General features: G+C 31.8%; 1 protein-coding gene across 10 annotated transcripts in view; it reads left to right on the top strand.

The window, feature by feature from the left end:
- ADGRL2 (adhesion G protein-coupled receptor L2) overlaps positions 1–22,936 on the top strand; it is a 180,103-nt gene that overhangs the window by 5,145 nt on the left and 152,022 nt on the right. The window contains exon 1 of one of the 10 annotated variants that reach the window (XM_082833976.1): positions 5,414–8,050. The exons of the other annotated variants lie outside the window; for them this stretch is intronic. The gene's annotated coding sequence lies outside the window, so the exon portion shown is untranslated. Of the gene's footprint in view, positions 1–5,413; positions 8,051–22,936 lie in introns of those variants that run through there. 10 annotated transcript variants of the gene reach the window in all.

Here is a 22,936-nt window from a genome sequence, read left to right as displayed (position 1 = left end):
GAAAATTAATAAAAAGTTTTGGAGGGAAAAATAATCATTAATCACCTAACATTTTTAGTCTTCAGTGTAATAGGATAATACTTTTTTTCAGATTAAGATGAGGATTTTTTAGTGGCATTCAAATTGTATCTTATTACCCTGAAATCATTTTATGATAGTTTATTTATCTGATCTCTTCAGCTGTCTAAGAACTACTTTCGAGGTAAAAAGGCCCACATTGATGTAATTGCTATCATTGCACTTAAGTTGCTGTTAACTAGTCTGCTTTGAATGCAGAGTGCTATAAAGGAAACACATTATCCTTTAGAGCTATTACTGATGATCTAAAAATTGTCTTGAAAACATTGCTCTTCATTTTATATGATGGTGATCATGAATTCCGCAAATCTCTAAAGATGTAAAATGCAGTGAAAAGATTTTCAACATTTAGATGACAAAATTGGACTACTTAGAGAAAAAAATTAATGTGTTGTAGAAGCACTTCAGCTGCCATTTTCAGTCACTGGGTTACTATGTGTTGGCAACAGAAAACAAATTTAGAAATGCAGATAGCTCTGGGAGCAGGTAGTTGGGGAAATCAGAATATTGAATCATGTGGGGTAAAACAAACCAATTACTTGAGGTTTTGACTTGAAGATTTCCACTAAATGTAATTTTTTCCAGGCTTTTGACTCTCTGCTTTATTAATGGACTAACGTCAAAGCAGAAAACAAAACTTCCAAATGTTATAAAAACTAGTATAAGTATACAGATCTCACATGGAGTACTACAAGTCTTAAGTTAAGACAAGCAGTTGGAGTTTTTATTGCTGCAATTTTCACAATGAGCAGAAACGTTAACACCAAGCTTCTGGGCGTTTCCTTTCTTAAAATTATCAAGAGGAGAGCTTTAAAACTAAGGTTTACTTGGGGTTAGAACTTTATTTGATGATTATTGGAGCTTTGTGTTTCATTAAAATTTTTAAAATAGTATTTTAGTGTCTTAAGTAACATAGGAATATATGAGCTAAGACTGAGATGTTAGGAAGGTCAGAAGGTAACTAGAAGTCTGCACACCATAGTGATAAAATGTTATTGCTCTATTTTCTATAAAAATATTTATTTGGCCTAACTTTTGTAAATAAATATTCAGTAACACTGAGCTTACTGTCAAGTGTAGTATGAGATGAAGAGAGCGTTACAGTGTATTTTATTCTAAGGTATGAGCCAAACCCTACCTGATAGAAATCTGTTTTCATTTCAATAAGAATCCATACCACTTGCACAGATTAACTGTACATAGATTAGGAATGAAATGCAGTTTTGGAAATTTGAAGAATTTAGTGTCATACAGGATTGCTATTTAAAAATAGTAACTTTAGCTGCTAGACTTGGAAAGGACTTAAAATCCTGTTTGTGTTTTGGTCGTATCAGTTACTAAGGTAATTCGTTTAAATATTAGTTCACATTACCTAAATAGATATCTGTTTTGTAACTATTTTCAAGAAAGATTAAAACATTTCTATTTCAAAAATAGATTATGGTCATAGCTTGGTTAACTTCTCTCTTACATAACACTAATTAGTCTGTAGTCCCACCCAAATATTCGTCTCTTCACATAATTCTTGATTGAAGGTTGAAAGGTTGAAAAGTATTTAATCACCCAGATTACTGTAATTAGACTTGATGTTATCAGAAAAATTGAAACTGTTATCTAAAATCTTTTTGCTACTCAAGATTGGTCAAGTAGTGATTATTATTTTTTAATGCTTTAAGAAGAAGGTTAAGGAAATGGGTTAATTTAGAGATAGTTAATTATTGGAATTACGGAAGTAGAATCCTAAAATAATGTCATTTTTCTTGACCTGGTGTGATAACTTTTAAAGGAGTAACTATAACTAGGATCTAATTCCTAAATTTTATTCACGACTGCGATGTGGTATTTTGAATTTAATATATAGGTTTTGTTAAATATATGTTTATAAACTATAAAAATACCTTAAATGCTATTCTGATGTAAGTAGGTATTGTTTTGAGTGGATCATTGTGTCGTATAAGGAAAGGTCCTAAACAACCAAAAATACCTAAAAAATCTTTTTTAGATCATTTATCTGATGGACTTAATGTAGGCTATAATTTATAGACACTTTCCAATATATTCTTACCAACAGTTTTTAAAAAGCTGTTTCTTACCAAAAAATTCCCTTATTTTGTAAATAAAAATTACCTTAAAAAAGAAAAAAAAGGGTAGAGCGAATGAAAGAACCAAGTGCTTAACACCTGCAAGTAAAGTGCAGCTTATAGCAAAATGCTATTGATTGCTTTGGAAGCACAGAGCAAGTTTAAATACAATTTGTTTAATTACAACAAAAATGCAGTTTTATAAAGTAATACAGTTTGTCTTTGCAAAGGATTTTATGCATTGTGCAGTGGTAAATAAAATCCCATCAGTTGTATAAATTTGTTCAATTACCAGAATGGCTAAAAGAAAAATAATCAATTTACTTTGAAAAGCAACAGAAATTAGATTACCTTGGTTGGTAGGAACTTGCTAGTGTAGTGTCTAAATTGCTTAATAATATCGAAAGTTACCATGTTTCACAGTGTAAGGATATTGGCACCTGTTTTTATATGCATACATCTTGTTTACTTGGGGACTTTGGTTATGTGAACATTTTTTCTTTTTCTTTCCATTTTTGTTTTTATGGAAGCTATTGCATGACATAGTTGCTTTTCTGGATTTCTAGAATTCGTAATCAGTTGACATTTCAGATCAGTGTAGTGAAAAATCAGATGTAATTTTATGAATCAAAAGGAACTAATCCATCAGTAGGGATAGCTAGGTTATAATCAGCCAAAGAAACACATATTCAAAATTTTTACTGACTCTAGAATTATACGGGACTCTAAATCTTAAATTCTTATAGTAGTAAAGTGGCATGGAATTCATCGGAGCAGATAGCTGGGCACCTGTTTCATTACCACCTGGATTCATTCCGGCACCCAGATTTATCCAAGTGCAAGAACAGGCACAACTGCCTCTCACAGCTACCCGGCTGTTTTTAGGTCATGAAGTCAACTTCCTGGAATTTCTGGGGAAACCAGTTGAAAAGGGAGGACAAATGTCACTTTAAATAGAGATGTTTAAATCAGATTTTTGCCTGAGGGTAAAATTTAGGTCTGTTTTAGCCCGGATGTAATGTCTCCCTCTACAGAACACAGCATTAATCACGACCTGACAGGAAAACGTATGCTGAGCAAAACGGGCCCCTGTTGGTCTTGCCATTGATTTTTTCCAATCTGTGAGGAGTACATTATAAACATTAAAATTCACACACAGGGATTACACCTTAATCTCTGAACTTCAGTAATGAAATGAGTTGCTTAAAAGAAGCCTACTTAAAGCTGAAGATTCTTTGGGAGACGTTTTTTAAAGGATAGATTCAATACTTCAATAAAAATAGAAATATAAGATTAAAAAGCAGGCAGGTTAAGCAGAAGTTAACTTCCTGAAATAATGACCAGATCTTAATTCTGTTTTAAGATGCGTGAAGTAACTTCAAAAAAATTGTTTAATCTGGTAGCTGAAAAAAGAAACAGGGATAAAACTATTAGTTTTTGGACATGAGAGATAGGAGAAGTTGAAAAGGTAGTTAACTTTAGACTTAGATCAATTCAAACACATACTACTTTGCCAGAGCAAAACCAGATACAACCCTGTGTCTTTCTCTAGATGAATAACAAAAACTTTAGCCATTGTAGTAGCAAAGAAGAATGCACTGTGAGATTCCTAATAAAAGAGAAAGGATTTAATTTTGTTCTTTCAGTTATTAGATAATACTCTTTTAACTCCTTTCTTGGTCGAATATATACATACATGTAGTTACTTACATAAGCATACACCTTTGACTATTCTGTTTCTCTGTATACATCAGTATTTATTAACAGCTATTGGCTAAAAATTAGCACAGGTGCAAGTTTAAAATGTAATGTATGATTAAGGTACCTGTTTTTAAACTGATTCTGAAAATGATATGACTTACTTGATCTCTGTTTTGTTCTCAAAGGTATTTCCTGCCTTTGGACCATGAAATTCCTGTGCTGTGCACACTTTGCCTCATTTTGTAGGTGTTTTTACATCAGTCCATACCTCAAACAGATTATTGCACTGGATTTAGATGACATAATAATCCAACCCCAATTACTGTCAAAAATGGTTCTTGGCTGTCGGGGGCGGTCTAGGTGACCTTGCATTTGACTAATGCTTTCTCTTGTAGAGGATAGTAAATAGTGTTTATCTGTAGAGAGAGGAAAAGAGAATTCTCCCTGTTTTCTTTATAATGTGAGCTCGAATTTTAATCATTTATTCTTAAAATAAAATAGTATGACACCACTTCATATAATGGGTGAGTGTTTACAAGATTTTCAATAAGATCTCTAGTTGATAAAATATTTCTGTTTTATGTAGATTATATTTACTTAAGCAGTTGTCAACTGCAATTTACTACATGAAAAAATCATGTTGAAAGCTATTTTCCCTGTGTCTTTACTTTGAAGAAAAGTATTTCTGTTTGGAATTGTTATTTCTTTATTCCACTGGTATCTTCCCGCAGAAATTTTATTCCTCTGCTTTAAAAGCCTACCATTTTTTACTGTTTATTACTGTGGTTATTGATAAGAAATTACAGAACACATTTTTTATATAGCATGTTCTTTACTCATCTTATTAATCTCAGGATGCTTATGGTATGTATTAAATCGTAAAATTCTTGGCTTTTCTATGGTTAATGTCCAAGACAGTTTGGGAAATGTTAATTTTGGTGATGTAAGCGTATGCATTTGTATCCCAGTGATTGCACGTATTTTCGTAGAATTTGATAAAGGCTTAGTGTATTAAATGAAGAATTGATCCATTTTATATATCTTGTTTTCCATTTCAGAAGAGATGGACGTAATTCTAAAACACTTGATTTTGCTTCATATTCATCAACAAATAAAAATTACACTAAAATTATGATACGCTAGATATTTTCACTTTTACTAAGGACACTTTACTGTTTTTGTCCTTTTCAAAGTTCTGTTTGTCATGTGAAAGATATTTGACTATTAGGTGCTTCCTCTTGATAACATCATTGATGATGAATAATGGGACGTCCCCTCCCTTTGTTTTTTCTGCTGCAAATGCTTTGTCACCCATAGCCTTGATGGAAGCCACTTTATATTGCCTTTGGTTTTAAACTAGGTCTGCAGCCTGAATATTTAAAAGTATAAGTGAAACAAAATTTTCTTTCTTTCTTGTAAGTAAAAAGCTCACTAAAACCTCTGCTTATTATACGTTGCTTTTCCCATTAACCTTATTTTCTTTGTTTAATTGGAAAAAAGAAATATAATTGATATCTCTATATTTCTGTATGTTTTAGTATGAAAGTTAGCATATCTTTCATAATTTTATTTAAGAATCTTAGTTTAAAAAATCACTTTTTATAAGCCTGTCAGTTCATTTGTAGGTAAGTCAGACTGACTTGCCTCAAATTTACAGTCACTGCTTATATGCTATAAAGGTGGGGTATGCATATTAGAAGGGGGAAATCTTAAAGGAGAGGGGAAATAAACATAGTCCAGAAACAATTTTTTGGCAAACCTTGCCCGCAAGACTTTGAAATGGTTCTTAACTTTGCTTTGTTTTTCCTCCCTTGGCAGAGATACACCTTTATCTCTGTATAACTGGGGAAAAGAGGAAAATGTGTAAACAAAAACCTAAGACAGATTCTGAAAAAGATATTAAAAAGATATTATGGAGCGGTAAAGAACATTTTTCAAAGCAGCTCAGTTTCTTTTTCCTTTTTGTATTGAATTAATGAAAATATATTTATTTTTCGAAAGTAAATACTCTCTGGTTTAAGTTTATGAATTCTAAATAAGAATAAAATATAGTTGTTTCTGTGGTCATTTAAAATTGATTTTTTATCTTTCACTGTAAATCAGTCGTAAGATGCCGCTTTTGATTGCTTACTTTGCAGTCAGAAGGTGCACCAGGTAAATGGGTTGGGCAGCTTTGTGTTGGGTGGTCTACCATTGCAGGCTGGTACTGTGTAAGCAAGGTAATGTTTTCTTTTCCTTGAAATACACTTTGTGAGAGCAGCTCTTGGGTGACTGAAAAGTTTGTGTATCCTCTCTGCTCTAGCTGCATTCTTAACCAAGATGAAGTACAAGAATAATAATGTTGAACCACAGATTTTCAGGAGCAGTTATTTTAATCAGATAGTTGGTAAGGAGGAGGGAACAATGCTAGATAATAGCATTTTAATGCAATGGTGACCTGCATCTTTACGCACACACTGCCTCCATGTTGCAGATATTTTTGCTAACCTTTGTTATTACCTGTAGAGGGAGCTTGCATATGAGATAAAATAATCAAAGCAGTATAAATTGATTATTTCCCTTTTGAAAATGATATTTTATTAAGATATTTTTTATTCTTGTTTGAGAAAAATTGTTCTAAGGAAAATAAAGCATTTTGAGATTAGCCAAATTCTAGCGAAATATAATGCCAGGTATTTATCATTTTATATATTTACAGATTACTTTTTATTTTCTGTATTTACCTTTTCTTAATTAGTAAAAATTGCTAGAAAGATAATGAAAATAATGAATCAGGTTCATTTTGAGATTCTTATTTTTTTAAATGATTGGCTAAAGCTCTGGGAGGATGGTCTCAGACCTCTCGTTTAATACCTAATAATTGTTAAAAGAGCGATCTGAATATTTTAGATAATTTTCCAGATTATGTAAAATGTAAAACAGTCACTTAACAGTAAGGGGTAAATTACATTCCTCTACATTTAATTAATAGATCAAATTAGGTGTGTTGCATATGCTCTTCTCTAAAAACAAAAATGATCACCTTGGATTAGTGACTTTTACTTGCAAAAATGGACCGATTTGTGCAGTGACACTTAAACAAGGAAACTGCTAATAAGGACCTTCTGTTAAGTGGGTTAGGAAACTGCTAACTTGGTAAAAAATGAATGCAGACATGATAGACTGCTTGATTAAAAACTGAATTCTGTTTATGAACCCCATGTCAACTAAATTTCTAAGAAATTATTAATCAGATACTCAGGAATACTTGAGAATTTTGCAAGCAGGTGTTTAGGTAATCTGGCTGGAAAGACTTTAGGAGCATTTGGATCTCTTTAGCGGGCGAATTTTTCACATTACCTGAGTATGTTTAATTGTGCCAGGAAATTTAGGGACAGGATATTGTGTTAAATTCTACTAAAAATGAATCATTTTATTTTAATTTTACATTTTGGTATATTGCTTAAGAATTTGCTTGTTAGGAAGAAGGAAGGTTATCTACTTACTTATCCATCCTTGAAAAGAGATATAATAGTTCATTTTTTCCCTTAGTTTACCAAAGGATGAGATGACAAATAAAAATATTTATTTTGTATTTTCAAAGGCTGTTTCTTACTGAAATTTACTGTTGTGGATTTATTATTTTATTAGCTAATCTTTACTAATGTGGAAAGTTAGATTATTAACTGTTATACAGAATGACCCTGTAAGTTTGGAAACTGTTGTCTAATAATGAGATTTATGGTACTGGCATGGGCTTTTGTATAAGTACTACCCTCCCAGCATGGTCCTGTATTATCTTAACAAGTCTGTGCTACATTTACGCAGAACATTTTCATATCAGGGTAAGAATATTAACAACAGCAATTACATTTCAATAGGATTACGATGGTATGTTTTACAAAAGTGTCCAAATACTCCTTTCCATAGAATTATTGATAGACATCCTGTACTGACAACTTTACTTCATTGCCTTAAATAATATGATAAAAAGAGATTTCTTATCATAGTTGGTGCTAAATATGATAAGCACTGGAAAATGGAATCTGATATTATAGCTCATTACCCTTTTCCCTCGAATATCACACCTCCCTTCACAGTGAGGTAAGGGTTACTAGAGAGAATTCATTCCAGGAAAATTGTTGCGTGAGGAACAGTAAGTGTCACGGAGTGCATAACTTCTGTGAGGTTACTGGAAAAGCACAGCTAGGGTAAGTTCTACTTGTTTTGTCTTAAATCTGAAGGTAGACTACAGAGTGATTTTTAAAATAATGACATTTGAATTGTGAAGAAAATGTGTTATTGAAAAACTATTGTTGTAAAAGGATTATTGTTATTTTATTATATTGGGGATGTTTATGATGAGAGAGTTAATTGACAGCTGCTTTTCAGTTTAAAATAACCCAACATTCTTTGTAAATTACCAAAGAAATTTTTATTAAACATTCTCGAATGAATAATAAAAAAGAGTATGAATTATGATAAAACATCTTGTCATTTGTATAAATGTTAAGAGTAGATATGTATGTATTAGTTGTTCCTGCATCTATATGAGATCGCTTTTTTAAATAAGCTATGAGGATAATATAATATAAAGAATAATTCTCCAGATAGGGGTAATATGTGTTATGAATGTACATTTGAAATAATCTTTTTTTAGTATAAGTTTTATAAAAATAGAAATTCCTATTAAAAAAAAGACTTGATACCTTTTTACTGTTTGAACTGAAGCCAAATATTTTAACATGTTAACATCTTAAACAGAAATTAACAAAACTGTAGTAAAGCCTAAATAATATTTCTTTAAAATTTTGTATATACCTATATGAAGAGTCTGGAATGCAAAACTGTGAATCTGCATGTTTTCATAACTGTATTGGAAAATAATTTTTAAATGTATTTTAAATTGCCTTATTACCAGGATTTAAAAACTAGAGTTTTCATTTTAATTATAAAAATAAACAGTATTAGTTTATTTTTGCCTTTATGTTTCAAAGGTGTTTCCTTTCATCTATTTGATAGATTTATTCAAATTGAAAAAAAAGACTTTATTATGTATACTTCGTATAACATGATTTTGTGACATTCACATAATATTGTTAATTCAGAACTGCATTAAAGAGTGAAAATGTTAAGACCCTAGAATATCAAATTTCTATTCATTTCAAAAAGAGTAAGTTATAAGATGTTATGTATTTTTAATAAAAAGCATGCTATTTTTGTAAGAAAAAGATGTTACAAATTATCTCCAATAATTTAGGCATAATTGTATTGCCTTATATAAAAATAAATACAATACCTAAGGAAATATCTGAAATTCAAAATAAAAATACTGATGCATTTTACTTATGGATAATTTTGTCTCATATTTGCTTTCCATATTTCAATATAAATATGATTCATAAAACCTTTTTTGAGATTTATATTTAAGAAGGAAAAGAAAACCTATTGAATCATTGAATTTTTATGTAATGTTTTTTTAAAAATTAGTTTATATTTAATGCTCTTTAAATCAGTTTATTGATTCAAAAGGCATTTTTGTTTTGACCAAATGTAAGTCAAAGCAGAAAGGTAGTTGAGTGGCCCTATGTAAAAAGTTCGTTTAGGTTCAACAAAAAGGCTTAGCCCAGCATTTTACTACTTGTCAGAGCATCATAACAAATGCTCTATTATCTCTTAGTAGTAGTTACTGGCCCCCAATAACTAATGTAAAAATAAATACCTGGGCCTATGAAATGACTTGAATTACACTTCAAAAAAATCTTTGCTTTAACTCTTTGCTCTGTGGGATTCAGATAACAGCTGCAACACACTAAGGTATTTAAGAACACAGTTCTCAAAGCATTTTACTCTCTTCGTGATCGCTATAGGACTTTAGGGTTGATTAGCGCTTGTAAAATATTTTGTAGAACTGTGGTGACATAGAATTATAATAAACTTGATGATCAGTCGTAACTTTTATACTTGGCTGTTTTAATAATGTAGTCACTCTCCCACATCTCCCATGTGTTTTTTTTTCTTAACTAATTTTTTGGTATTTTGTTATACGTTAAGTACGTAAGTTCTTTAGACATTTCAGCCTGGAAACCTATAATTGGTTTCATTAAAATGAGAATAGATATCTTTTAAGACAATTATAATTCAGTTAATAATATTACATGATTAAAAAACCCAGGAACAAATCTTAAGTATCTTAGAATTCACATTTTCTAGAGTTGAATTTTTCAAAAACATTTAGAATTGATTTTTAATAGTTTAAGAATATTCTTTAAAGAAATTAGAGAATAAGAATTAGAGCTCTTTAGAACAATACTAAGTTGAAAACCCTATAGTACAACCATTGCTTAAGTATTTTAAGAATATTGAGAATCTTGTAGATTACATATACTAATAGCTTCATTCTCTATATTGCCTGTTAATTCTGTGAAAACCAAGAGGAGCTATCAAGAGGGTTGCAATTAACTCACCAAGATGTTAACTTTTAATTGAAAATAAACTAAAATATAGCTTTAATTTGTTAGCTTACTTTATTAAAACTGATTTTGCCTGTTTTTAAGGAGTAAGTCATCGCAAACTCCAACATACTTATAAAATTGATGATAATGTCAGATATTTTTTGCACTCTTAAGAACATCATTTTAGTATTTTGTATATTGATTTAGTATTTTTGACATTCCCTCTGATAGAATGTTTTCTTCAGTTGTTTTAATAATTTGATGTTACTCATTTCTGAATTGATGGCTGAGGGCCTTATTTCTCCTTTTAAAAAAATTGTCATGTTTTTCATTTGACTTCCCAAGTAAACTGCTGTTTGACCTCCTAAAGAGAGCCAAGATAAACATTTAGTGATTTCTATCAGTGTACAGTTTTTTTATGTAACGTGGAATCTCATTATTTGGTGGTGGTCTTCAAAATGTTTCCGTATGACTTAATATATATTAAGGCCTCCATAATTAAAAAAGGATATTTGCTATACCTTTATGCTTGGCATTATTCAACTCTTGTAAAACATTTTTTTAATATTGGGCCTGATAATTGATCATTCATTATAGCATATGTATGAGCTTTTTATATTTGCATACTTTTATTCAACCTACAAAATAAAAACTATTTCATGCATTTTTTTCTCAAAGAAAATATAGAAGCTTTTCATTGAAGCATCTTAAATGACAGTTTGAGGAATGCATATATACTGCCATCCTATAATTAAATTTGTGTTGTGAATAAAATTATTTAAAAGAAAAAATAAGGTAGTTTGTGTATAAAAAAGATTGGTATGGGCAACTACGTAGCACAGTTGTTGCCTTTGATTGGCCTGCCATCCTACTTTATTTAGATTTGTTTCAATCAAAATATGGTAAGGAAAATATATGTATTAGTTATTGGCCAGGATTTGGCTGAAAATTAGGCTCTGTCTATTATCTAAACTTACAAATTATTGCATTATGTGTAAGACAAGTTTCTATTGATTTTCTCTCATTTCTGTTAGAATCTACAACTTAGATAAACCTTTGTGGTACTTTTACTGTTTTAATTTGTTGACATTATATTTATTACATAAAAGAGATCTAAAAAGAGTAGAAAATATATGGAGCCCTGTATAAGAATAGGCTTTTAGATAGGGAACTATAACAGGTGTCAATAAATCAAGTAGGTAGAAAGTCAGACTAAAACTATTAGGAAGGATTCCGGGAAACAGAATGTAATTTTAGCTAAAATTTTCATTAACACGGCTTATAAAGGTTAACTTTTGGACGGTATCACAGCTATACCATTCTGAATTTTTAAAGCTCTGCTTATCTATTTGAACATTCATTCCTTATCAAATTGACTTTTTAATGCTGAGTACTCATGAAAGCTTCAATATTTTACATAATTTTAACATACAATCAAAAATTGATGAAGTATAAGTGTTTGACATCTAGGTTAAAATTTTTTGAAATCACCTATCATGACGGTATAGAAACAGGTTTAAAGATGGGACTTCAGTTCATTTTTGTTGTTGTTGCTGCAAGATTTATGAATAGATTGAAAATTATTTTAACAAACAATTTAGTGGAAATTAGAGTCTCCCTGTCTTTAGTAGTGAGATTCCTTTATATGGACTTTGAGTTTTATTGATTCTGTGCAAGCACAATAGATAAAGAATTGAATGATAACAAATCTAAAACAGCACAGTTTTTGGTTTAATATGTATGTAATATATTACAAATATTAAAAAATTGAAAATTGTTCTTAATTCTAAATATAATAAACTTATCTTTATCTTTCACAGTATAGTGCAAATACCTAATGGTGTATTTGGTAGTTTAGCTGAAAGACAGATTTTCCATTTTTGGTTAACTTATATTCAAGACTGTTAATCTACCTAAAACTCCTTAAACCAACTTTTAATTTATAGGGACATTTATAGGGTACAAATAAGATCATAAAGGTAAAATTGAAAGAAGTAAATCTTAATTTCTGTGTCAGCCTTGTTACCATTCTATGTTGTGCAATTTATAGGTTTCTCAAGGTCAGAAGAAATCACTAAGCCAGGACGATCCAACTTTTGCCATTATCCTACAACTTACTCCCAGTTTTGATAAATTAAATTGTATTCAGATGCACAGTCATAGAGAATTTTTAGTATATGAAAGAATTCTCTTGACAGTTTAATTAAAGTAAAAGTCATACCCAAATCTTTTGAAATATAGGGTATTTCACGTGCAGGTATGTTTTCAAAGTACATTATGTTTCTGTAGTTCAGAGCAACCTTTCCTGGCAATGTTGCATGTGTATAAATGACAGGTAAGGGCTTGGGTTTATTTTAATAATTCACAGTGTTTATAATGTTTTGGATTTTACCTTCAAGATGTTATTTTTGGTTTCTTGCAATGCCACAGAAGTTATTATGACAGCACATGTGGTTTTAAAAATGTGACAGAACTTCTAGTACCAAGTTTGTCAAATTTGCCAGACCGAAAGTATGTATTTACTTTCATTGGTCTTAAAGTCTATATTTTGAAATATTTATTGTGTTTTGCTCTTTACAAGAGCAGTTTTATCTATAAGCACATTTCTCATCTAGGTATCCATTAACTTTGGGACTTTAATTCTTCATTTTAGATCAACAGCCATTTATTAAGGCCCTGCCTGAAGAAATGTACTGTATAAGGACTGTGCTCTCTAGGTACTTAAAATCTCATCAGAGAAACAGACATTTCCACAAATAATTATAATATAAGGCATACCATAATGACGTGCCAACCTGAAGTTTAGAGGAAAGACTGTGGAAATATAGGGTAGGGGGAGTGAATTCAGAATGAATAATATAGAAAAAAGAATCCATTTAAATAGACCTGAAGGCAGAGGAGGATTTCAGTAGACGCAGGCTTTTTGAGGAGGAGAAGTCAGAGGTAAAGGTCAGGGAAAACAAAGGCAGAAAATGGTACCTTAAGGAGGCTGTGTATGGAGGGTACAAATTGCCCAGGAAGTGGAAGGAGATGAAACTGGGATGTTAGTTAGGGGCGTGTTTATGAAGAGCCTACTGTGCTATGATTAGACTTTCTCATGAAGGCCATAAAAAGCTGTTAATATTTTTCTGTTGAGAAAGTGTTAAATTTAATTGCTGACGGTCATGGTGGTGTAACCAATGAACTAGAGTAGGGAAATACTGGAGGAAACGGAACCTACTTAGAAAGTGTGGATGACAGTCCAGGTGAGTGGCAGTGGCAGTAGACAGTGTGGCAAAGTTTTGTAGTGATGGGACAGAATTTGGCCATTGATTGAACTCAGGGTAGAGGAAGAGCTAGGTTCTATACGAGTCATTCATTCCTCCCATTGGCCTGTTGAGAGCAAGGGAGGAGGAACGAGCCCATTTTTCTGACAATGCTTTGAGGTGTGTGCATTGCGCCTAAAGAATATTGGCTGTGCAAAAATTGCTTCAAGTTGATACGTATATTTTTAATGTGACCTGTGAAAAATTATAATTTTGCTTCCTTTATAGATATCTCTAAAAATATTCTTGAGTATATACCTGCATATGTTTAAGTGATATTCATGTTTTTTTAAGTGCTGATTAAAGTGAAAATTTTTATTATGTGGATCTGAGGCTGTAAGGTTTAGTTTTTTGGTTTATTTGTGTTTTATTTATTTATTTTGTAGATTTATTAAATTTATTTTTTATTTTATACTGGAGTATAGTTGATTTACAATATTGTGCTAGTTTCAGGTGTATATTTGTGTTTTACATGAGGTTCTTGTATTCATAGCCAAAGACAATAAATTGCATAATAGGAAACTGAATAATAACTATGGTTTGATTTAAAGTATTAATAAAATCTAAATTTGTACATTGTAGCTGTAGGGTTTCAAGATTTTAATTTAGTGAAATGCCTGAACAATTTCTTGTATTTAGTTTGATGAGTATTATGTGAGAAGCTCGTCTTCCCAAATTAGGACAGACATATATATTGTACCATTTACAATTACCATTTAATTATTAAAGCTTTTAAATTTCATATTTAATATTTAGATATCTTTCTGCAAACGAGCTGCTTAGATTTATTGTCACCATTGCTTGACTTGTATATTAAAGTCAGTTTAATTGCAAATGCTAGTCTGAGGAAGGGTGGAAAGTTAGGATTTAGAAGTAGCCATGGTTTTTCAACAGCTTTAGTAAATAAAAAATGCTAAAAAGAAATAAATCTGCAATGCCATATGCATTATAGGCAACGTCAGATACCTTAATTGCAAACTAAAGCTGAAGTTTAATTCCCAGTGTGAAATTTACTGTTTTTTCATACAGAGGTGAGATATAAGCCCAAGACTGGCATTGAATTAAGAGTGCTAACGTCAGTCCCATAATATTGGAGGAGAAAAGAGGTGTGGATTTTAATTTTTTCATTCTTTGTTCTGAATGGTGATAAAACTGTATTGTACCTTTATGCTGACCTTATTTAAAACAATTGACTTTTGGGAGGAATTTCACTGTTGGAAACGGTGTGTTCTCAAATTCAAAATATTGCTGGGAGAATATGTAGATGTGGAAGCCTACTTCGTCAAAAATTTTTGCAAGAAGAAATTATCTTGCACTTCTAGTGTACTTTGAAAATAAATGTCAACTTTATTTACTCCATCCTGTTTTTATTTAAAAGCAAATTTCTCAGGTATACTTAATATAGATTTATATAATTTCACATTCTCTAATACTTTAAAAGATTTTAAGTTATTTTCAGTATTTCACTTATTGAATTTTCAAATACAGATGGTCCTCGATTTACGGTGGTTTGACTGAGGATTTTTTGACTTTACTGTGGTGCAAAAGCGATATGCATTCAGTAGAAACCGTACTTCAAATTCTAATTTTTTATTTTTTCCGGGCTAGCTATACGCAGTACAATACTCTCTTGATGCTGGGCAGCGGCAGTGAGCCTCGGCTCCCAGCCACCATGACAAATATGTGTACCTATACAGTCATTCTGTTTTTCACTTTCAGTATAGTATTCAATAAGTTATATGAGATATTCAACACTTTATTATGAAATAGGCTTTATGTTAGATGATTTTGCCCAACTGTGGGCTAATGTAAGTGTTCTGAGCACATTTAAGGTAGGCTAGGCTAATATATGAGGCTCGGTAGGTTAGGTATATTAAATGTATTTGTGACTTAGATATCTTCAACTTTCATGGGTTTATAGGGATTTAATCCCATCGTAAGTTGAAGGAAATCTGTATTTTAAAAAAAAACTTCATCAGGGGATTATTCTGCTGGAGTTTGGTTGGACCTGAATTGCATGTTTAGTTTTTCCACTCCCTAATTGTGGACATTTTTGCTTCCTCACTGTTAGTGAGGAGGGTCAGTGGTTTTTAAAACTTCCTTGAGGGAGTTTATTTGACTTCTGCAAATGATAACAGGAAAGTATTTTATGCCAAACAATGATAAATTAAACTTGTGAAAAATAGCTGTTTTTATTTTTTGTGCCTTAAATTGGCAATTCCTCAATATTTAATTAAACATTAAATATTTCAAAAAAATGCTTGAAAAATCCCTATTTTAGGAGATCTCTACGTTTGTTTCCAGTTGTTTTAAAAAATTGTGTTTCAGTTTTGTACTTCAGTTTCTGAATTCATTCACTTTTCTTCATCTTGCCCTCGATTCATGGACATTACTTCCCATAGTTCAGTTTATTCATTCACGCCTTCCTCCCTCTCTCCTTTCTATTTACCTAATTTCCTTCCTTCTTTTTTGTTGAAAACATTTATTATATGCTATTTGCCAGGCATTATGCAAGGGTACCCAGAACTGAGGTTATAGATGTGAAAGCCATGGGTCCTGTTTTCATTTAGCTCACAATAATTTTGAAAATGATACTTTAGATACTTGTGATTTTGTACACAAATGACAGTGTTCCTCTGGTGTGTGCTGTGGAGGTTGAGGGAACGAGGGAGTTAGATCGTCAAGTGATCGGGCTCAACTGAGTCTTAGAAAAGGAATAGTGGTTGGCAGAGGGGATTTCAGGTAGAAGGAATGGCATAAATATGCTAGGAAAGGTGCAAGGTGAGGTTAAGCCTCCTAGGTCCAAAATTCGAATTAATTACCTTAATAGTTAAAGAGGAAGAACAGGAAATAAAAAAAGGATGTTCATTCCCAAGTTTAGATGTTAGCCAAAAAAGAAATTCATTGAAAATTATAATAATTTTCCAGAAAACTGGTTAATTTATTGTATATTCACTCTATTAATCACCAGGATATTACATTACTTATCAGAATCGATTAAAGGGATGAGCAAAAGCTGTGGTCCCTAAGGAGCACTTACTTTCTTAATTACATTTAAGTACTATGTAAAGTTATTTGTGCCCTTGTATCATTTCCTTATCTTCCACATCATTGTATTTCTTGCAGTACCAGCCTCAATGCTTTGAACAGAGTATGTATCCTGGACGTTTTTTTGGTTTGGTTTGAAGAGACTTACATTGAAGAAAGATAAATATTGAACAGTTTGACAAAAGAGGTTTAAAAAATAGTTTTAAAGCTTAATTGAAGAAGAGTTACAAGACAACGCAATAATAACTATTATACAAATGGTACAATGACTGTAGGAATTTTTGGAAAGAGGAGTGTTTTTCAGTTGGAGGTGATCCAGTTGGCTTTATGTCATAGGTGGCTTTTAAACCTGTTAAGTCTGTATGGAATTTCCTTAGGTGGCAGGGAGGGGAATGTTTTCTATATGGTTAAAAAAAATCTTGAATATAAGTCAATTTGAAGGGCATATTCAGAATCACTGAGCAAATAAGTTTGACAGAAGTAGAGGGCTGAATTATTTTTGAAGTTAGATCTATTTGGGCTCTATTCTTGTTGTTTGCTTTTTGCCACTTTTTTTTTTAAAACTTTTTCCTTTTACCACCGCCCCTCCAGTCCCTCTGTTGTTAAAATAGAGATACTAGGTTTGTTGTGATAATTAAACTACAGTGAGATAATAATATATGTACTTAAGAGAAAATTTGAAAATCAGCAGTTCTGAGGTCTGCCTTTGTTAAGTCACAACCCCAAGTGTTTTCTTTGTCTCATATATAAAGTGATTTCTAGAATTGGTTCCAGTTTTACACATTTTTATGGTTTAGAGTGGAATTAGGAAGACAGTCTAATGGAGGTTGGCAAGCTGGATGGAGGGCAAGAAATTAGCCACGAGATTTTTACAGAAGTTGAGAAAGAGGTCAGGGCAGAAGGAATGAAAAGAATGAGAGGGGATTAAAACATTTCAGAAAAAGAATTGATAAAACTGTGAGTGAATGAGTACCACTTTAAAATGAAGTACCTTTTATATTCACAGAACTGTATTTTATCCAAACTTAATGAATAATGCTCCAGAGGATTTTTGGTTTTGAAAACTTAGAGACTGAGTTAATTTCATTTGTGTGTATATGTATCTTTGCAGGCACACTTAGCAAGCTCAGGTCAAAGGAAATCTGTCACTTCATAGTGGGTGTGATTTTTTTATTTTACCATGTCACGCTAATGTATTTCTTTGTTACTGTAAAGCATAAATGTGTAATTCATGTTGAATCAGTATTTTGGCCTAGAAGGTTTTTTAGGAGACTAATAATGGTATAGAGGCTTCATTAATACATATGACTATATAAAACATTATTAATGTTAACAGATGTTGCACTTTAATCCCCTAGAATGATTGTTTGGTACCAGCAGGAAATTTATTAAGCCTGAATTGTGTGAAATTGTGTGCGCATAAGCTGCTACTTAGATTGTAAAAATGCTGTTGAAAACAGTTAAAAAGTTTTAGCTGTAATTGGCAGAGAAGTATTAACTGTGCTCAAAGAAGTATGTGTGTATGGTTGGCCCATGCGCCTTAACCTTTTTATCATTTATCTTCTTGTATTAATGTCACTAAATTATTAATTCATGAGTCAGGGTGGGAAGTATGAAGGCACCATTTAAATGTGTGGCAGATCTATCCTTATCGCCAGAGACATGAAAAAAGTCATTTTGTGTTATCTGTAAAATGGAAAGGACATTTTAAAATTTCATTTACAGTAATCCACTTCACTTCCAGTAAAACACCTAGATTATTACTACCATAATATAATGCTCTTATTAAAAATTTGTAACCTCCACTCTTTTGTCTTATATATATATATAGGCACTCTTTTGTCTTTTATATATATATATATGTATGTATATATATATAGGTAGAGAGATAGAAAAGTTTAGCTGATGTGTTTTAAATGTGGTTACCTATTAATTGTAGCTTAGAAATATTATTCTTATGACATGTTATAGTGTGACTATTCAATTTTAGGAAACATTAGCTTGCAGAAAGTAAAAATATTTATTATAATAGTAACAGTCAAATATTGATTGGGAAGAGCCTGGATATAAGGAATTGGAAAACTCTAAAAATTCTTTTGTTCTAACAGAAATGTATGCATTTATTGTGACTTCATAATTTTTTTGGAGTAAGATTGGTGATTCTGGCCTTGTAGAATTTTTAGCTTTATAGCAGAAATTCAACAAATTAGAATTTAGTAGTCTCCTTTTGAATACAATGTGGGACTGGGATATATCCAGTGTTTCATATGGGTGAGTAGCAGTGATGACAGAAGTTTCACGAGTTTGAAGCCACTTTTACCAACAGCTATTTGAAACCATCATACTAATGGTAGCATACCTCAGGGGTCTTGTCCAAACCTCATTGCTTTTCAGCCTCCCATTACTTACTGTTTTGATTGGTTTTACATTCTCTCCTGCCAAAGTAGTAAGATAGGTTATTGTGGTAATGCCTTTTATTTTCTTTTCTGGAGTTGCTCCCCAAGCACTGTAAGCTGTACATATGGCTCTGTTATACACACACTGAAACACTAATTTGTTTTGGTCAGTATAATGCTGCTTTATTTTGTTTTTCTCATTCCAGCGTAGTTAACTTACCTTTACATTTACATTTAAATTAATTTCTTAAAATAACAGACTGAAGTTTGTTTGAATATTCTGGTAGATGTTGATGGTTATTGGTCAGTTCATTATTTGACCGAACTGCATTCAGTTATCTCCATCTTGTATCGGTTAATCTATAGCAGGAGTTAGTAAACTGCCTGGCTGGCAATTTTTGCAGTAAAGTTTATTGACACACAGCCATGCTTATTCATTACACATTGTCTATGGTGGGTTTCATGCTACAAAGGGAGAAGTGTATAGTTGTGACGGAGGCTCTACGGTCCTTAAATCCTAAAATATTTACTTATATGGTCCTTTACAGAAAAAAGTTTCCTGATCTCTTCTGTATAGTATCAGTCTACATAATTCCTTGCTTCTAATTTTTCTAAACATAATGGGATATTATTGATAGTTTTTAGCTTAAGAGAGCTGAAGAATTACTGGTTGTTATCTTTGGAAGTTATTCTTATTAAGCTCAGTTTTTTGCTTTGTATGTGGAGTGGCAACGAGGGATATATTTTCCTCAAATATCAGTTTTCTGATTTGGAAAATTTATAAAAAATTAATGAAATACTGCAAAAATAACATGTCTTTTACCAAGTAAGAGAGTCTTGGCAAGTAATTCAAGCTTCTAGTCAATTTTTCTCAGCTTTTTATAACCTATGTTTCTTTTTATTAAACACTGCTTTTTTTTTGGGTTTTTTTTTGGCTGTGTTGGGTCTTCATCGCTGCGTGCGGGCTTTCTCTAGTTGCGGCGAGTAAGGGCTACTCTTCATTGCAGTGCGTGGGCTTCTCGCTGCAGTAGCTTCTCTTGTTGCAGAGCGCGGGCTCTAGGCATGCGGGCTTCAGTTGTTGTGGCACATGGGCTTAGTGGTTGTGGTGCACAGGCTCAGTAGTTGTGGCTCATGGGCTCTAGAGCACAGACTCAGTAGTTGTGGCACACGGGCTTAGTTGCTGTGTGGCATGTGGGATCTTCCCGGACCAGGGCTCAAACCTGTGTCCCCTGCATTGGCAGGCAGATTCTTAACAACTGAGCCACCAGGAAGTCCTTGAAATTTTAATAGAGGTTATAAAATTATATATTAATGTTGAAAATCCCTTTTCTAAAAACCACATACCTCCCTCACTCCATGAGTCACTAGTTAAGAAGCACTAGACATAAAACATGTTATATTTTAAGTTTTTAATGAACTAAAGTTTTAAATTTTTTTAACAATCATTAAAAATGACTCAGTCCATTATGTTTTAAAATATTATCTATAAACATTTTTCTTGCCTTCCCATATGTCTTCTAATGCTCTTTAGAGGAATCAGACATGCTGACCACATAGAATATCAGTCGAACACTGGAAGTAAGAGTCTGTTCTTGTTCATTCACTTAAACTGAAACTTTATTTCTAATGTTGTTCATTAAGTTAATTTTCAGAAATAATTGATATATACTTTTTCTTTACCACTCAATAAAATACTGTTATTTTGAGTTTTGCTTGTAGACACAGAGTGTATGGTATGGAATGTAGGGCTTAATGGAGACTAACGTGGGCTAAGGCACAGGAACTTGCTTTTTCTGGAAAAAGCATGTCGTCTTGCTGTTTGATCATGTGCGTTTTCCCACAAAGGCGGAGTGTGAAATATGTGAGCTGAATGAGTCTCAGGTTATTGTATTATGGCTGCTGATGTAATAATCTGTACTGTAATCTGTAGGTAGGTTTCAAAAAATGTTTTTTGTAATAGCAACTCTTTTAGATGTAATTTTAAAACTCTGAATTATTAAAGTAATTGCCGAGAGATATTTTGATAAGAGACAAGCTTTTAGTGAAACATGTTGCAATAACCCTTAAAAATCTCCTTTAAGATTACTTAAGATGGAATCAGGACCATAAACATGTTATTGGAATAATTGAGAAAATAATGGAATAGTAAATTTATTGTGTATTCCTATCCTTGTATATAGTTGCTGAACTTGAGGCTTAGATGATTGTGATTTGTCCCAGCACTCATAGTGGTAGGTTAAACCAGGATTCTAGACTGTGTTCCTCATCTCAGTCTTGGGCTCTTGTCATTAAGATGATATTGGTTGACCTAAGTACACATCTCAAGGGAAACACAGGTCTATAAACTGCTTTTATTTCTCTTTTCTTTCATTATTTTGGTATAAAATATATTTATTATCACTAACTTTTTGGGAGTTTAACAGTTATTAATTAATTCATATTTGGGGTCTTAATCATTTTCTTATGTATTTAATTCTCCTTAGAAGATTATTAACTTCTTGAAAGTGGCAGTCATATCTTCATCTGTTTATAATCCCTTTAGAGCCTAACACAGGGCCAGTATATAAAGTAAATATAATAAATGAATAGGTAACAGTCAGTACTCAATATCAAAAATATCTGGAATGTAATCACTAGATAGTCATTGACCTAAACTGACATACATGCAATTTTACTGTTAATATTATTTATTTTATTTTAGAATTGCAAGTTGAGATGACACTATATATATTGACATAGCTTGCAGCTGAGTTTTATCATTTATTGATTACAAAAGGCAATGTGCTATATACTTCAGAAAATTTTTTTCAGCTTCTTACCGTGTGTTCTTTGTAGTTAATTTTTCATTTTTAAGTTCATTTGACATATTTAACTCAGATTACCTCATTACCTTTAAGAAACTCCTGATGGTGATATTGATGATCTAATATACGACAGATCCTGGGTCATTATTATTTCATTTAGTGGTTGTACATAGAGACCAAGAGGGAATCTGAATATTGATTCAAAGAATGGCTAGTAACAATGATTTATGAACAAAGGATCCAGTGTAGTGAGCCAAGGATAAGATTGCATCTCGTGAGCAACATTGGATTTTTTCTTTTCTATTTGCCTGAACAGTGAAGAGACCATAATATCACAGAAGTTGACATTAAAATGTTCTTTCCATTGTTAATTATATTTGAGGAAATACTGAGGTTTATAATTTTGACTTGTAAGCAACTTCTCAGGTATTTTGGCTCATAAGATTCATCTAGAATAATTTGTTAATTTATAACATATATCGTGAGCACTTTAAATAGCCCTGTAAATGAATAAAATTAAGATAGCTTAACTGGAAATACTAAAAATTAAGTTAACATTTAGCTATCATTACCTAAGGGATGTTAGTTTTACTCATGTAAGCATTTTGAAAATCAACTCATTATTTTTTTTGTATTTCGTCACTTTCATAATCCCAAAATGACTTTGTTCTGTTTGTATTTTTTATTCCAAAAGGAAAGATAATAAAACACATAAAGTGAGTAGGCTTATCTGAACTACTTAATTCGTGGCAATAGTGGTTTTAGAACATGGTCTTATATCCCAGCCCTGCTGTTGTTTACTGTCCTTGTACAGGTTAGGTATTCTCATTTTAAGGCAAATTGGGGATAATAATTTACATTTCGCAGGTTGTTGTGAAGATTTCATGAATAATATAAGTAAACTATTTAGTTTGTCTGTGTAGCTTTATCATTTTGGAGGTACCTAACTCTGTGCCAGGCAATTGTAGCTTTCTATTTAGAAAGGGTTATTTTTGAGCTAGAATGTAATCTCCCTGAGGGTTAGGAGTTTTGTCTCTTAGGTTCCTCAGTACACAGCATGTAATAGATCCTCAGTAAATGTTTGCTGAA

This window comes from Leucopleurus acutus, assembly GCF_964270905.1.
Source record: "Leucopleurus acutus genome assembly, chromosome: 2".
Classification (NCBI taxonomy): Eukaryota; Metazoa; Chordata; class Mammalia; order Artiodactyla; family Delphinidae; genus Leucopleurus; species Leucopleurus acutus.
The sequence above is the reverse complement of the archived record's forward strand: the minus strand, read 5'-3'. Positions and strand labels throughout refer to the sequence as shown.